The sequence below is a fragment of the Nicotiana tomentosiformis genome, chromosome 4 (genome assembly GCF_000390325.3).
Source record: "Nicotiana tomentosiformis chromosome 4, ASM39032v3, whole genome shotgun sequence".
Lineage (NCBI taxonomy): Eukaryota > Viridiplantae > Streptophyta > Magnoliopsida > Solanales > Solanaceae > Nicotiana > Nicotiana tomentosiformis.
In genome coordinates, this window is record NC_090815.1 from 2,676,214 (window position 1) to 2,694,837 (window position 18,624).

The 18,624-nt window shown below is 35.9% G+C and overlaps 1 long non-coding RNA gene across 1 annotated transcript; it reads right to left on the reverse strand.

The window, feature by feature from the left end:
- Positions 1–12,060: 12,060 nt before the first annotated feature.
- LOC117280412 (uncharacterized) lies at positions 12,061–14,648 on the reverse strand. Its single transcript, XR_004510945.2, has 3 exons — positions 14,200–14,648; positions 14,027–14,082; positions 12,061–12,599 (listed from the first exon to the last, which is right to left on the reverse strand). It is a non-coding gene; the product is annotated as an uncharacterized lncRNA (long non-coding RNA).
- Between the last annotated feature and the right edge of the window lie 3,976 nt (positions 14,649–18,624).

The window sequence follows — 18,624 nt, forward strand, 5'->3', positions numbered from 1 at the left end:
ATTTAAAAAGTTTCAAGATAAAAATCCGAAATTCATTTAAATATTCGACAGTGGGACCCACGTCTCAAATCTCATAAAAACTTATGAAATCCGAACACCCATTCTGAGGCGAGTCCAACCATACAAAAAGAATCCAATTCCGATGTCAAATGGACCTTCAAATCTAAATTTTTTGTTTTTGGAAGATTTTATAAAAATTTCAATTTTTTCCATCTAAATCCGAAATAAATGATGAATATAGACATGGATTTATGAAATATAATCACTTTTGGTTATAGAATACTTACCCAATTCAAAGTCGTGAAAAATCGCTTTGGAATCGCCAAAATCCGAGACTCAAAACTCAAAAATGAATAAAAATGGCTAAAACCCAATTTTTATGTGTTCTGTCCAGCATTTCTGCTTCTGCGGAAATTTGACCGCATATGCGGTTCCGCTTCTGCGAAAAATTAACCGCAGGTGCAGTTTTCGCTTCTGCGAAAATTTGACCGCATCTGCGGTTCCGCTTCTGCGGAAATTTGACCGCACGTGCGGTTTCCGCTTTTGCGGAAAATCGACCGCACGTGCGATTACACCAGAAGGCCAAAATTTCAGATTTTTTCTTAAGTCCAACTTTTGATTCGTTAACCATCCAGAATCCACCCGTGCCCCCCGGGACCTCAACCAATTATACCAATAAGTTCTAAAATATCATATGAACTTACTCGGGGTCTCATATCACGTCAAACAACACTGAAATTACAATTCACCCCTCGATTCGAACTTTGAGTTTTAAACTTTTTAATTTACAAATCTCGTGCCAAAATATATTAAATGAATCCGGAATGACCTTAAATTTGGCACACAAGTCATAAATGACATAACGGAGCTATTCAAATTTCCAGAATCGGATTCCGGCTCCGATATCAAAAAGTCAACCCCGTTGTCAAACTTGAAAATCTTTAGCCTTTAAATTACTAGTTTCCGTTAAATGGTCATAACTTGAGCTAGGGACCTCCAAATTAAATACCGGACATACGCTAAAGTCCCAAATCACGATACGGAGCTACCGGAACTATCAAAACACTGATCCGGATCTGTTTGCTCAAAATATTGATCAAAGTCAACTCCAGTTGAGTTTTAAGGCTCTATTTCACATTTTAATCCATTTTTCACATAAAAACTTTTCAGAAAATTTTACGGACTGCGCACGCAAGTCGAGAAATGATAAATGATACTTTTTAAGGTCTTAGAATACAGAATTACTTATTAAATTTAAAGATGACATTTTGGGTCATCACAGGAGAACAAGACGAAAATATTGTCATGCTCTCTCAAGTTGTAACAAGCATGATGAGGAAAAATAGGAATAGTAGAAGAGGGAAGCCTAAGTTCAGGAAAGGAAGGATAAGCAATAAAGCTGATAAAAATGATGGAAGGTGCTACGAATGTGGAAATTTTGGTCACATTCAAGCCGATTGTCCTGAACTAAAAAAGAAACTCAACAGAAACATGCAAAAGAAGAAATCCTTCGGAGCATGGAGTGATGAAGAAGATTCTGATCATGAGGAAATTGCTAACATATGTTTCATGGCTATGAATGAAAATGAAGATTCAGGAGAACTTGGACTAATGGCAGACAGCAATGATGAGGAAGACGACTCAAGAGAACTTGGTCTGATGGCGGACGAAGGAACTAGTGAGGTACGTACTCCCTTATGCTCTAATTGTTATGAACTGCAAGAATTTGTTGATATTGCTCTTGCAGATATAGAAAGAGTCATGAATGAACTTAGAAGAATTAAGAGAGAAAAGAAAGACTGGGACTTGAAACTAGAAGTATGTGAGATTGAGTGTGATATGCTACAGGATGAAATAAATGAACTTCAACTTCAATTGAATGGAATGCAAAAATCCATGAGTCACAGCTCAGTCAAATCAAATCAGATTGTTCATCACAAATAGAAAATCCCTGCATGTTCCTTTTATGGTAAAAACGGCCATAATACTAACCAATACAGGAATAGAATTAGAGCAGAAAGGGGCTCTAGTAACTCTAACAGTCCATCATTTTTTTATTGTGGTAAAAGATGTCATACCTCAAATCGTTGCAGGTTCAAAGATAACCGGAGATGGGTTTGGAGACCTAAATCTTCAAATCAAACTAACACTCAGCATTCTAACCATTCAGGACCCAAGCAAGCTTAGGTACCTAAAAACAAATAATTTTATTTTGCAGGAACACCGCAAGAAAAATCAAAAAGGAAAATGGTATCTCGACAGTGCGTGTTTCAGACATATGACTGGTGACAAATAATTGTTCAAATCAGTCACCAAACTAGATGGAGGGACAGTTACTTTTGCAGATAAATCCAAAGAAAATATAATTGGTGTTGGAAAAGTTCCTCTAAGCTCAACATGTGATGTAGATGAAGTCTACCTGGTTGATAAACTTGGCTATAATCTTCTCAGCATTAGTCAACTATGTGACAATGACTATGAGATTCGTTTTAAGAAACATGGCTGGTTTATAGAAGATGAATTAGGTAAAATCATTCTTTCAGGTAACAGAGACAGAAATGTCTATACTATCAGTAACTTAGAAAATCTTAGGGATCAAATTTGTCTTACTTCCAAGATTGATGATCCCTGGGTTTGGCATAGAAAACTTGGTCATGCCAGCATGCATATTATTCAAAAACATTCTAAACATGATCTTGTAATTGGACTTTCAAAACTAGATTTTTCAAAAGATCATATATGTGATGCATGTCAACTAAGAAAACAAACTCGTTCTTCTTTCAAAGTTAAAAATATTGTTTCCACCTCCAAACCTCTTCAATTATTGCATATGGATTTATTTGGTCCTACTAGAACTGCTAGCATAGGTGGTAGGAAATATGCATTTGTCATTATAGATGATTTCTCTAGATTTACCTGGGTTATGTTTCTAAGTCACAAAGATATTGTTCTAAAGAATTTTGAAGTTTTCTATAAGAAGGTTCAACGAGAAAAGGGATACTACATCTCTACTATCAGGAGTGATCATGGAGGAGAATTTGAAAGCAGAGTTTTTGAAAATTTTTGCAACGATCAAGGAATCTCTCACAACTGCTCTTCACCAAGATCGTCGCAGAAAAATGGAGTAGTAGAGCGTAAAAATATAACTTTACAGGACATGGCAAGAACCATGATTGTGAAAAACTATCTACCTCATCATTTTTGGGCATAAGCTGTGAGTACAGCATGCCACATCATCAATAGGTGTCTGATTCCACCAATTCTCAAATAGACTCCTTATGAGCTGTGGAATGGTAAGAAACCAAATATCAACTATTTTCACCCTTTTGGATGTAAATGTTTTATCCACAACAATGGAAAGGACAATTTGGGTAAGTTTGATCTTAAGAGTGATGAAGGTATATTTCTTGGTTACTCTCTTTCAAGTAGAGAATATAGAGTCTACAATAAAAGAACTTTGTGCATTGAAGAATCTATTCATGTTGTTTTTGTTGATACTAACCCTCGCCCGAGGACTGAACAAATTCCTGAAGATGACAAAATTTCCTGTGTCCCTAAATCTGTTATTGTAGGAAAGGATCATCAAAATGAGCCAGCTGTTCAACAGACTCAACCAGCTGAAGTACCCACAGAAGATCTCGAACTGCCTCAAGCAGATCAGTCGACTACTAAAGAAAGAGAACCTCCCTCAAACACTCCAAATGAATGGAAAAGTGAACCGGGATATCCTCACAAATTCATTATAGGAGATCCACAGGAAGGAATCACTACAAGAAGGTCATAAAAGAACAAATCTCATGTAGCTCTTATTTCTCAACTTGAGCCAAAGAAAGTGGATGAAGCTCTCAAAGATACTCACTGGATAAGTGATATGAAAGAGGAACTAGATCAATTTGAAAGAAATAAAGTATGGGAATTGGTTTCAAGACCTCCAAACTCCTCTATCATTGGAACTAAGTGGGTTTTCAGAAACAAATTGAATGAATCAGGCCAAGCGGTTCGAAATAAAGCAAGATTGGTTGCTCAAGGTTACTCTCAACAAGAAGGAATCGACTACGATGAAACCTTTGCACCTGTAGCAAGACTTGAATCCATACGAATATTACTTGCTTTCGCTGCTCATAAAGGATTCAAGCTATTTCAAATGGATGTTAAAAGTGTGTTCCTAAATGGCTACATCTCTGAAAAAGTATATGTGAAGCAACCACCTGGATTTGCAAACGTCACTTTTCCTAATCATGTATACAAGTTGATTAAAGCTTTGTACGGTCTCAAACAAGCCCCTCGTGCATGGTATGAAGGGTTAAGTTCTTTTCTTCTAAATCAAGGGTTCAAAAGATGTAATATCGATACAACTCTTTTTATTAAGAACTCTAGTTCAGCTAATCTTATTACTCAAATCTATATAGATGATATTATTTTTGGCAGCCCTAACTCTGTTCTTTGTGAAGAATTTGCTCTTTCCATGAAAGGAGAATTTGAGATGAGTATGATGGGAGAACTGACTTTCTTTCTTGGTCTTCAAATCAAGCAGTCTACTAAGGGAATTTTCATTAGCCAAATCAAGTACACTAAGGAGTTTTTCAAAAAGTTTGGCATGGAAAATGCTAAGTTAATTGACACTCCAATGAGTCCAACTACAATGCTCGATGTAGACAGCAATAGAAAAAAGGTTGATGAAACCATATATATAGGAATGATTGGATCTCTATTATATCTAACTGCTAGTCGACCGGATATTATGTTTACTGTGTGCAAATGTGCAAGATTTCAGTCGGCTCCTAAGGAATCCCATCTTTCTGCTGTTAAACGGATTATTAGATACTTAATTGGTACCTCTGAGCTAGGATTATGGTATGATCGTTCTAACAATTTTTCTCTAAAAGGCTTTTCAGATGCAGATTTTGCAGGTGACAAGATTGATAGAAAGAGCACTAGTGGGACATGTAAATTTCTAGGAAATGCCTTAGTATCTTGGCATAGCAAGAAACAAAATTGTGTTGCACTATCCACAACTGAGGCAGAATATTTAGCCGTTGGAAGCTGTTGCACACAAGTTCTATGGATTATGCATCAACTTCTCGACTATGATTTATCTCTTACATCTACTCCTATATTCTGTGATAATACCAGTACTATCTGTTTATCAAAATATTCTGTGCATCATTCTAGAGCAAAGTATATAGAAATTAAACATCATTTTATCTGTGATCATGTTGCAAAAGGTGACATTGTTTTAGAATTTATTAGTACTGATTCTCAACTTAGTGATATTTTTACATAACCACTTTTGGAAGAAAGATTTTGTCTACTCCAAAAAAGGATTGGCATTGTACCAAATTTTTAAATCAAATATTTTACCATGCTTTTAAATATTTTACCTTGTTCTAAAATATTTTATTATCTTAATTATGTGTGTCTTTATTAATTTTGTGCGTAAGTGTAATTATTGCCTCTTCTTAGTACCGCTAATCAGTCACTTCAGAAGCATCACTTCCTTCTGAACCTACTCTTTCCTTTAACCAAGACGTCCCTTCGTTCCTCCCAAAAGCATCCATAAAACCCTTCCTTCTATAGTACTCTCCTCATTCTCTTCAAAGCAATCATTCACACCATGGCCAAAAGAAATCCCTCCTCTTCTGCTGCAAATAGACGCAGCCGAAGATTTCAAAATTAACACTGAAGAACCTGTGGATGTGGAGTCGTCTATTGACTCAGATTTCCTCAAAACAGACAATAAAAGCAGTGAATCTTCTAAAAATCCTCCTATTACTCAGAAAAAGGGCGGCAAAAGACCAATGGAGCAAACCCCCAAAAAGGCTGCATGCAAGAAAGGTAAAGTGGAGAACATAGAATTTGGTCATGAGGATAAGTTAATCTTCTATGGTCCCAGTGAAAAAGCAAGGTTTGAGTCTTACAAGTCAAAATCTATGGCTTATGGACGCTCTGTAAGTCTCTCTCTCTCTCTCTCTCTCTCTCTCTCTCTCTCTCTCTCTCTCTCTCTCATGAAAAATCTTCACTGTGATGTGACTGCTATTTTCGATTATCAGCACCTTTCCTCTGTTTGATACCATTGGAAACTCTGTTTATGAAGAACCAGTAAGGATGTTTTATGAAAACCTTTTTGTGAATGATATAGATTCTTTGTTTTGGACTCTTATCAATTTGAAAAGATTTTCTCTGCTAAGTTTAGTGGGTTTGATGTGTTTGTACAAAATTCGTAGCCCAAAAACTTTGAAGTTTCCTTTGATGAAGCAAAATCTTTTTGTCTGATAATCCTCCTCACATTGGTACCAAGAATCTTAAGTTTGAACATAGTGTCTTGGCCCATATGATTGTTACTACTCTCTTCGCCATAACTGGGTCCCTTAGCTCTTTGTCCACTAGAGATGTTTTTGTCCTTTATTGTCTGGTTAACAATAAAAGACTTGATTGGTTTGTGTGGATTCGTCAATACATGCTTGAAATCATCGGGGATATATCTTCTTATGTTGCATGTTTGCCCTATGGTCTTCTCATCTCACATGTTCTCGAGGTCATGAAGGTATATTTGGCACCCTTTACACCTAAGCATATTACCAGCACTTATGATAAGACAGCCTTCTCAATGATGGGTTACACCTTGGGTGATGATGGATGGGTGAAGCGTGCCAAAGTTGAAAAAATATTTCAGTGCCAGTTGAAGTTCAAACTGAACAACCAGCATCTCAGTCGACTGCCTCTCAAAATCTTCAGCAAATTCAGCATTATCTAGATGCGATAAAACTGCTACTAGTTGAGATGAAGGAATAGATAGAAAAAATTAGGGAAGTTACCAAGGAGATAGGTACAGATGTGGCTAAACTCAGGATGGATATGGGAGCCACACGGAGGCAAGGAACCAGGGCTTTCAATTCCATGAGTAAAAAGATGGACAAACTTGTCAAAGATGTTGAAAATTCCTATGACTCCTTCTGCACCAAAGTGATCAATACTCTCAAGTACTTCCTGGGAAGAAACTAATGAGACTCTATGTGATGGTGTTACAAATAATTTTTTTGTCTTTTTGCTTATGCTTGCTTTTTGTTTTTTTTAAAAACAATAGTTTGCTTGGGTCTGAACTAGCTAGGCCTCTACTGAAGGCACTACTTTTACTGCTCTAATCCCCTAACTAGTATGTATATTATTTCATATATTATTTATTTTGTGTGTTTTTTTTTCCTATTTGATTGATGTCAAAGGGGGAGAAATACGTAGAGAAGTAAATATCTCAGCAGGAGAAACTCACCACATCAAGAGATAATATTTATTCAATTATTTAGGGGGAGCAACATATAAAAAATAAAGGGAAGTCTAATAGTTTATGTTTACTCTCTCTTGATTGTCATCATCAAAAAAGGGGAGATTGTTAAGTTTCAAAGTTTCAAAGATGACAATTCCATCTTATGTTAGTTTGCAGGATTGCAGGATTCGAAACAAGAAAAAAGGAAAGAATGAGATGCTATCCAAAGATATGATTGCTAAAAAGGGACTTCATTGCAACATATTTATTAGACCTCAATCAAAGGAGTTCAGATTGCTAATCAAGGAAGCCCTCGCTAGCAAATATTCTGTATCCAAAAATAATCTCTCAATCAAGGCTTGAATAACTCCTCAATACAAGCATGTGACAAGGAAAGTCACGATCGAATTTGGGCTCTCCCAAGAGCAGGATTCGAAGAGGCACCCCTTAGGTCAAATCCCTTTGATGATCTCGTGCCTCTAATTTCGGTCAAGACTCAACGGCCCTTTTCTCCCCTATAAGAAGACTGCTAAGACCAAATGGAAGGCTTGCGCAACTACACACATTGTCTTCTAAGTCTCTCTACTTCTTAGCCTAAACACTGTAATACTTAGTTTATCAGTGTCTCAAAAGATAGGAAGAATTAGAACACAAAAGAGAGTTGTGTCAAACATTCAGAATTCACTGTTGCCATTTTTCGTTGGTGGAGAACGAGTCAAAACCATTTGTATTGAAATACTTTCAAGATCTAAAGGGAACCCTTGTGACCTAAGGGAAACTGGATGTAAGTACCACAACGGTACCGAACCAGTATAAAATTGTTGTGTATTGTTTACTTTTTAATTACTGTTATCTTTCATTTTGCACTGTGTTTAGTCAACTAAAATCATTGTTAGTCGACTAATTTTCAATAAACCACAATTCAACCCCCCTGTACTTTCACCATATACATGAGGTACTGAAAATCATAGAAACAACAGAGAAACTTGCATGTATTGCCCTGTCCAGTGTTGTCAAATTCCAAACATATAGAAAAGTGCCAACGCGTTATGGGGCTTTATGCGTAAAAAGCAATTAAAGTACAAGTGCTGATGAAAAAAGGTGCAGATGATGAAAAAACAAAAATGCATAAAATGGAAGAAAACATAGACCAATGTCTTTCAAGAAAACCCAAGAAATGACCAAACATTCTATTCCATTAGAATATCCACTGTCAAAGTAACATGAAACTTGTCACTGCAATAAGCAAATAAACAGTTGAAAAAGAATGGAAATGGCAGAAGCAATTAGCAACCAATGTGAAAAGGAAAAGCCAATGGTGGAAAACATGACAAGAACCCCTAAAAGTGCAACACAGGAATCTCCAAAATTTTCAAAGAACAAGATTCTAATTGCAACTCAAAATCCACCATAAAAAAACACAAAGTCTGAAAGAAGAAAAATTTTAGACAATAGAAATGGGACATTTTAAAAGGTGAGGAGGAAAAGAGTTGGTTGCAGTTAGTTAGTGCTTTGTAGGGCAAGCAATTGAGTTAGTTATAGACTACTACTTTTATGAATGGACAGGTGTTTCAATACCAAGTTATCTATATTTCTGTAACTATACCAAGTTAATTACAGGTTTCCACACTAACATGGCAAAAAGGCGTTTATATGTTGTGAATAAAAATGGGCAGCAAGCATCTCGCATTTACGCAGAGTCCAGGGAAGGTCTCACCCCTAGGGGTGTGATATAGACGGCCAATCCTAATGCAAGCATTAGGGGCTAATTCCACGGTTCGAACCCTTGACCTATAGATCACACGGAGACAACTTTACCGTTGCTCCAAGGTTCCCTTTCGTTTATATGCTGTGAATACAGAGCATATTTGGCAGGGCTTGGAAGAATAGGCAAACATATTGGTCTATAACTTAGGATCTCTCTGCACAACATAGACTTGGGTGTAGGCCGCAAATCAACTGAAGTATAAAATGGAGTTATAGTAAAAGGGGAATGGAAGATGTCTGATGGAAAGTGCAATTTCTATCTTTAGGGGGAAGTAGTACTTATCAAGAGTTTTTTGGACTCGTTACCAACATATATTATGTCAAATCTTTAACTGCAAAATATCTACTCAACATAGCCTCTTGACAATATTCTCGTCGTGTTTTTTGTTATGTTATGGTCCCATCTTCAGTAAAACATCAAGACGTTGGAATCAGCAAAAATGATAGTCGGAACCTACAGCTTCAGGATAAGGCCAATGGGACTGTGATCACTGCCATCTACATCTGATGCCAAACAACCTGAAACAACACCCTTATTTGCAAATGATATTGAACAAAAATGTGATGTTGGAATTATCTTGTCAAGGAGTGACAAATACGAAAGTCCACTATGTAGCGAGAGATTGGGGGAATAAGATGTCAGACGAGTAGTTTAAGAAGATCAATATGTAAATTAAAAAGCGAAAACACAACTATTATCACGACCCAAATAGCTAGTCAAGCTCTCATCTAAGTTGCAGATTGATGTAAGGAGTTCAAACTCCTCTTACCTGGGTTGGACAGAGTATAACTTTCACAATCACGCTATCAAATTAAATCAGCAATTTTCTCATTTCACTAGATGGTAAAACGAAAAATGAGATATGCAAAAATATCTAATATTAGGGGCACTATATTGAGCAAAAACTGAGGTTTATTTCTGGTATCTCAATTTGTCATAATAGGAACGGCCCAAAGGAAGCAAAGGACCATTTTACATAGCACCATAATAGAATAAATTAATGTTCATATACCTTTATTAGTTTTACATAAGTATAACCAACGATGCCAGGATGCTGTATCTACAAACCCCTAGCTTGTTTCCATGGTGCTAGCTAGGTCAGGCTTTGCAATTTGAAGCAGTTGCCAAATTTTGATCTTTTATGTTTCAAGCAGTTTGTCTCTATTTTGTAGTGCATGGCTTTTAGATGCCAGTTAAAAGAGGAGCGAGAAGAACCCATACAACTTAAATTAAAAGAGGAGCGAGAAGAACACATGCATACAACTTAAAATTAGCTGCTCCATCAAGGTAAGATTACAAAACGACAAATTAGATATAAAGAACAATGCTATCACTGACTGCTCTTTCTTCTCTTTTCTGGAGTATATATATATATATACACACTATCATTCACATAGCATAAACTGCTTCTGCATCATATATATACATGCATGTTAAGACGGGAAATTAAGTAAAAGAACCAAGTAGTCCTACAGAAAGAAGTAGTAAATGACTTACCTGGAAATCGAGATAATACTAATTGATGGATGGAGTTGATTAAAGCTGATTTTCCGACATTACGAACACCGACCACCATGATAAGAAGAGTAGATTCCCTTGTAATAATTTCCTTCAGTTTAAGCTCCACAAGATCGAGAAGCTGATTTTCCCTATCCTTTTTACATCTGGCTCGCTAAAAATAGAATTTGCGGTTCTTGGCCTACTTGAAATTCGTGGCTTTCTGGTATTATATAATGGGCAACTTGCTGATACCTCTTCATCTTCACTAACTTCTTTAAAGACAAAGATCTTGAAACATTTCGATGAGAAAATTTTATGTACTGTAATCAATTAATCATCAGCAAGAATTGTGTGATGCATCACGTACTATTTATTTTTGGTTGATAAGTACACCACTCTTTTGTTTGTAACTGAGCGGGGATTGGATTGAATAGTTCTAATATATATATATGTGGATTTAAAGATCTGTTGATCAGGCATTTATATTGTACTTGATAATAAAATTTCTAGGTAATGGGATCAGTCTGATACTAACAGAAATTAAGCTCTACAAGTATTCATTACAGCTGATAACTGTGACAACATGCTCAAAGATATATAATAGTTGCTGCATCTTTGATATATAGAACCAAATACAAAACAATGAAACTGTTGGAAAAAATAATAATCCCGCCCATGAATAATATTTACGGCAAATAATAATAACACAAGAGAGTAAGAACGACACCAACTCTTTTAATGAGTAAAATACAATGCCCGAGCGAAACAATATAACCACTATAATATTACAACTTAGTAGTGTCAAGAGACTACTACAATTTTGAAAGAAATAATACTCTTTATTTAAAATACCTCATTACAATATTACTCACACTCACTATTTATCACTACTGGGAATGGGCAGAATTCCGACCGCCAAAATGGTTGGAAATCGATCGGAAATCACAAATTTTCGACTACTTTCCGACCGAAATTGGTCGGTCGAAAAACAGTTGGTCGGAAAACAATTTCCGACCGAATCCGTCGGTGATTTCCGACCAAAGTAGTCGGAACGTTCAAAAAGGTCAGACGACCAAATATTTTTAAATTTCCGACCAAAGTGTTTAGAATTTTACCGACCGAATCGGTCGTAATAATATAAATAAAAATAATTATTTATTTAAAATTAAATAATAAAAATATATAATTTCCGACCGAATCGGTCGGAAATTAATAATTAAAAAATAAAATTTATTTAATTTCCGACAGAATCCGTCGAAAACTGTTAAATATTAATTATTATTATTTTAAATATCCGACCGAATTGGTCGGAAATCTTGGAGTTTTTGGTAAAATCTAGGCAGTTGTCCGACTGTTTTTGTCGGAAATCAGTCAGAATTTTCTGTAAAACTGGGCAGAATTCTGCCCAATTTTGAGCTACACCACCTGTCAAACTATTACAATACAATAACGTCAAAAACCACTCAACAAATATAACATCTAAACCAACAATACCATCCATTAACACAATCTAAACTAACAATACCAACCATTAACACAATCTAAACCAATAATTTTAACCATTAACACAATCTAAACCAACAATACCAACCATTAAACCTAACAATTTTGGGCATAAAAACATCCAAATAATAGCCCACATTCAAGTTTAAACACAAAACATAAAGTTGTCTCTCACAATCAAGTTTACAAACTAACCAAAACACCACACCTAAACTACTACACATCAGATTCAGTTTATTCATCCTCATCATCAAATAGATCATGCCCATGTTTTCTCATGAATTTCTGCATCTTAACAAATGTTCCGAATTGGGAGTCCAACGGTTGCTTTAAATCACGAATTTTCTTTTTCATATCTTCCATCTGTTCTTGATTTTGAGAAGAAGAACAATTGGCTAAGAGTGGGTTTGGATGACCTGTAGGTCGACATACGCCAAGTCCGTAGACTCTGCCTTTGTTTATTTTACTTGCTGCCTCTATCCACAATGAAGCCATATCATCAGGAATTGGTTGAGTTGAAGGAGGCTGAGTTTGTTGTCATTCTTTCACTCTTTTATGATAATCTTCCTGAAATGAAAACATAACTATTATGTAAATCATCTACAAACCCTTTCTTGTAGAGATGAACTTTAACTTCGTCTGTTTTCAATAACTTAACACACTTATATTTTACACAAGGGCACCTAATCCTTCCTCCAATATGAAAATCACCAAGTGTTTGAGCCTTAGCAATAAATGCAGCAACCACTTCAATAAATTCATCCTTCAACCCCTCACGATTAGGATGATTCCTATTATACATCCATCTACGATGCACTAATTCCATCTACACAAATGGAAATCTAGAAATGAGATATTTAAAATAATTTGATTTATTTAAACTGGTTACAAAGTTATACTCTTTCAAAGGTTCGTTTTAGATATATACATATCATTGTGTCAAAGAACTTTAATTGGCATATTTTATTTTTTAAATTAATATTTTTTAACACTCGAAATCTCACATTAATCCCTATTTTAAATAATATAAGTCTTTAAATATAATAATTAAATTTGAATAGCTTCTTAAATATTTGTATAATCCAAATTAACTAATGATTTCTCAAATTTACAAATTAATCTTAATGTTGAAATTGAAGAAATTTAAATTTAAAATCATTCTAAAAAGTGAATATAGAAATATTACTATATTATTTTATATGTTTCTTTGATTATAACTTTTGGAAAAATTCCAGATACCTTTGGAAGTATAACAAAACTATGATTTATACTTTATAATATTGTAGGTGAGTTTTAAATATTTAAATCTTATTTTAAAGTATTAAAGAATCAATGTTTGATGTCACACGACTAGTTAAATAATTTGATCAAAGTATTTTGAACTTTGCAAATCGTTTGGGGATGAAGAGATTAATAGGTGCATAATTTATTTTTTAAGGATATTATAATGTTTAGTTTTTTTTTTTTGCCAAAGTAAAGAGAATAAGACAAAAGGAAAAATCCAAACAATTATGATGAATATGATGAGAAGTATAGTATAGATAAAGAGAAATGAACAAAAACAATGCCTTGCATCTTACATAGTTTTTCCTTATCAGAAAAATTCATATTTTCGTCAGTCATTTTCTCACTTTAAACAAATCATTATTTGTCTTGTGAAGTTGTAGCATTAAATAACTTTCTAATCTTTATGATAGGATTAAGCTAGTTTAATTAGCTTATAAGCTTAGCGAATCACTTGTTTAACATAAAATTTAAATTCGGGCTTATGAGTGGACATATATTATTAACATATTCTTGTTTAACCCAAAATTTCAACCATACGTAATTTAACATATTCTTCTCTCTTTTTGTTTTATAATAAGTATCATTAAAAAACTAAAATCCCTAAAATTTCAACCATACCTACTTCAACTAGCTAGGATGTTCATATATAGAAAATTACTACAAATTTAACAATGAAAACAAGATATATATGTAAACGAAATACTTACCTCGACGGAAACAATGCCGGAGACTGAGGAGCTGCTGCTGCCGCCGTCAACCACTGCTGTAAAACAGATAAAAACAAATTAATAAATTAAGGGAAAAAAGGAGGAGGAAATGAGAGAGAGAGACAGATGGAGAGAGAGAGAGAGAGAGAGAGAGAGAGAGAGAGCAAACATACATTGTTCTTGGGCATGGGGGAGAAGGACGAGAGGGAGAGAGGAGCTTCTGTTTTTTTGGGACGAGAGGGAGAGATGAGAGAAGGAGGAAGAAAAGTGAGCATCTGTTTTATGGGGACGGGGTGTAGAGTTTTTTAAAAAGAATTCCGACCGATTCGGTCGGAATTCTTATTTTATTTTATTTTTTTTAAAACTACCGACCAAATCGGTCGGAAATGAAGTCAAACTAGTCAAAATAAATTTTCTACCAAAAGTTGTGATCGATTTGGTCGGAAATGTGGTCGAAAAGATTTTAAAAATATATAGGAGATATTTTCTTAAAAATTCTGATGGATTCCGTCGGAAATTTTCTACAAAAATATTCAGTCAGAAATTTCGGTCAGAATTTAGCATTTTTCTAGTAGTGTATCTCACATACTACTATATGTGGATTACTCTCTCTAACTTCTATTGCTTCTCTCTTATTTTGGTGTGTTTGAAATGAAGGATGGAAGCCTCTATTTATAGTAAGAGATGTCATCCAACTACTACAAAGAAGATGGCTTGTTGTTGATTTAGTCCTAAATTTTTTCAACAAAGTTAGGCACCTCCCATTTTCTTCAACAAAGTTAGGCACCTCCCATTTTCTTCAATAAAGTTACAACAAAGTTAGGCACCTCTCATCCTATTTTTTCTTCATTTCTTTTTTGTTTATATTTAATATGAGCCCCACAAATCTCTCCCTTAATTTTAATTTCCAAGACTTGATCTCAATCTCCGAAAATCCTCAAACTTAAGAGGCTTTGTAAAGATATCTGCAACCTGATGATGAGACTTCATATATTTGATCTTGACTTTTTCTTGGCAATGCACTCTCTAATGAAGCGATATCTTGTATCTATATGCTTGCTTCGATCATGATACACCGGATTCTTGAAGAGTGCATGTGCAGATTTATTATCAATACAAATCTCTGTAGCTTCAATTTGAGGTAAATTGAGCTCCTTCAATAATCTTCTTATCCAAATAGCATGTCAGGTACATGATGTTGCTGCTATATATTCGGCTTCACAAGTCGAGAGAGTAACTATGGACTATTTCTTTGAACTCCAAGAAATAACAGAATCACCCAAAAAAAATACAAAGCCAGTTGTACTCTTTCTATCATCAATATCTCCCGCATAATCACTATCACAAAATCCCATAAGGTTGAAATCATTAGAAGAAGAATAAAATAACCCAAAGTCGATCGTACCTTTTAGGTAACGAAGAATCCTTCAAGTGAGTGGAGGTAGGAGCTTCCATGAAGCGGCTTACTACTCCAATTGCAAAGAGTATATCTGGCCTGCTACAAGTCAAGTACCTCAAACTTCCCACAAGACTTTTGAAAAATGTGGGATCCATATTTTCTCCTTCATCAAACTTGGACAATTTTGTCCTACTCTCCATCGGTGTATTCATGGGATTGCAATCGAGCATGTTAAACTTCTTCAAGATCTCCTTCGTATAGCTTTCTTGAGAAATGAAAATTTCATCCTCCATCTGCTTCACTTCTAGGCCCAAGTAGTATGACATGAGCCCTACATCTAGCATCTCGAACTCACGAGACATATCTTTCTTAAAACCTTCAAATAAACTTGGGTTATTACCCGTGAAAATAAGATCATCAACATAAAGACAAACAAGTAAGATATCTCCATTAGTATGAACTTTAAGGTAAAGAGCATATTCACGAAGACAACAAGTAAACCCATTATCTTGAAAATACTTGTCGATACAACTATTCTATGCTCTTGGAGCTTGCTTTAATCCATATAAAGCTTTCTTCAACCGCAACACTTTATCTTCATAGTTTTTGATCACAAAGCCCAATGGTTGTTCAACATAGACTTCTTCTTCAAGATAGCCATTCGAAAAAGCTGACTTGACATCTAGTTGATGGATCTTCCACTTCATTTGCGCCGCCAAGCTACAAGCAAATTTGTGTGTCTTGGTTCTACTATATATAAAGAGCTTATAGCATTACAGTTGTGATGGTGCTTGTTGAACTTACAATACAGTTCTCTACTTTGAGACATCTCTCATATTTGGGTACACAGATTGTGCAGTTGTGGCTTGAGTTATATTGATGTGGCGTGTCTGTGGGACAATTGTGTTTAACAAAATAAGGTCATTGGACCTAGAATGGGTACTATCAGGCTTGATTATGGTATATTCGAGAGGGTTGTGGTTCTGGTTGGGGCGAGAGAGCTCCATGACTTCTCGATCTGATAAGAGGTTATGAATTGTTGATTGTTTCTTTCATCATTGGCAGTGAATGAAGGTTTTGGAATGAGTTTCTGTTGAATGCGAGATTTTATACTAGTACTTGGTTGGTTTGAGTAGCTATTGTGATCAGAAATGGTGCTACGAGTAAGGGAGTTGTGTAGTATGTTATGCGATTATATCTGGGGTTATGGTTATGGCTTGGTACAGCGTGTTCAAACCCATACAGCGTGTGGATGTGAGATTTAGGTCTTGAAAAGAAATTCTGAATGTTGGAAATTGAAGTCCCAAGTTTCTTGGCTAACGTTAAATTACAAATTTTTCAGTTATGTTGTGTTGTCATGCCTATACATTTTATATAGAATAGGGCGACATGAGATCACCCCGGGTATGTGTGTGGTAAGGTGGAATAGAGAATTGAAAGCTTAGGAACAACTCTTGGCACGTTCGAGGACGAACGTATGTTTAAGTGGGGGAGATTGTAACGACCCGACCGGTCATTTTGAGCATTAGCATTTACGCTCCTTTAAACTATTTGAAGTCTTGAATAACTTCCTACGATGTATTATGACTTGTGTGAATTGTCGGTTTTGGTTTTAAGGTATTTCGGAGTTAGCTTAGAAGAATGAATTTCATGTTGGAAGCTTAAGTTGAAATAGTTGACCAGATGTTGACTTATGTGTAAACGACCCCGAAATAGAGTTTTGATGAATACAATAGCTCTGTATGATGATTTTGGACTTAGGAGCGTGTCCGAAAATATTTTTGGAAGTTCGTAGTAGAATTTGGCTTGAAATGGCTAAAAATAGAAAGTTAAGTTTGAAAGTTTGACCGCAGAGTTGACTTTTTGATATCATTGTCGAAATCTAATTCTGGTAATTTGAATATATTCGTTATGTCATTTAAGACTTGTGTGCAAAATTTGAAGTCATTCCGTATTGATTTGATATGTTTCGGCACAAGATATAGAATTTGAAAGTTCAAAATTCATAGATTTTGATTTGAGGTGCGATTCGTCCTTTCGATGTTGTTTGATATGATTTGAGGCCTCGAGTAGGTCCGTGTTATGTTATGGAACTTGTTGGTATGTTCGGACGGGGTCCCGAGGGCCTCGGGTGAGTTTCAGATGCTTAATGGATCGAATTTGGAGGAGGAGGAGGAGCTGAAGCAGCTGGGCTGCTAGTGTGATCGCACCTGCGCGAAAAAGGGCCGCAGGTCCGAACCCGCGGATGCGAGGAATTAGTCGCGGAAGCGGAAAATGCATGGGCTCGCCAGGCACCGCGGGTGCAAAAACTTTTGTCGCGGGTGCGAAGACCGCAGGCGCGAAGAAATCATCGCGGGTGCGAAGACCGCAGGCGCGAAGAAATCATCGCGGGTGCGAAGACCGCGGGTGCGAAGACCGCAGGGGCGAAGAAATCACCGCGGGTGCGAAGACCGCAGGTGCGAAGAAATCACCGCGGGTGCAAAAATCCTGGACAGAATGTTAAAAACAGAGGGGTTCCGAGTTTTTGCCAGTTTTGGACCTTCAAGCACGGTTTTTGGGGCGATTTTGAGACAGAATTCAAGGGAAACTTGAGGTAAGTCACTTGTGATCATTTCTACTCCATAATATTGAATTATCATCGAATAATCCGACTAGATTACATGTTTTTGAGGTGTAAATTGGGGGTTTGAACTTAGAGATTTGAAAATAAGATTTGAAGATTTGGAGGTCGAGTTGAGGTCGGATTTTGGTAAAATTAGTATGGTTAGACTCGTGGTTGAATGGGCTTCCGGATTTTATAACTTTTATCGGGTTCCGAGACGTGGGCCCCACGGGCAATGTTTGAGCTAAATTTCGGATTTTTATGGGAAATTAGTATTTTCTTATGGAATTAATTCCAAAAACTTTTATTGACTGAATCGAATTAATTGTGGCTAGATTCAAGGCGTTTGGAGGCCAATTCACGAGGCAAAGGCATAGCGGAATAAAAAATTTACACGGTGTGAGGTAAGTAACACTTCTAAACTTGGTTCTGAGGGTATGAATTCCCGAATTTGGTACGATATAAATTGTTTGGAGGTGACACTCACGATAGGTGACGAGCATGTGGACGTGCACCATATAAATTGTGTCTTGAATAAATCTTGTGCAGTTGTAAAGATTAAAGAATCATGTTATTATTTGAACATGTTAGAGAAAT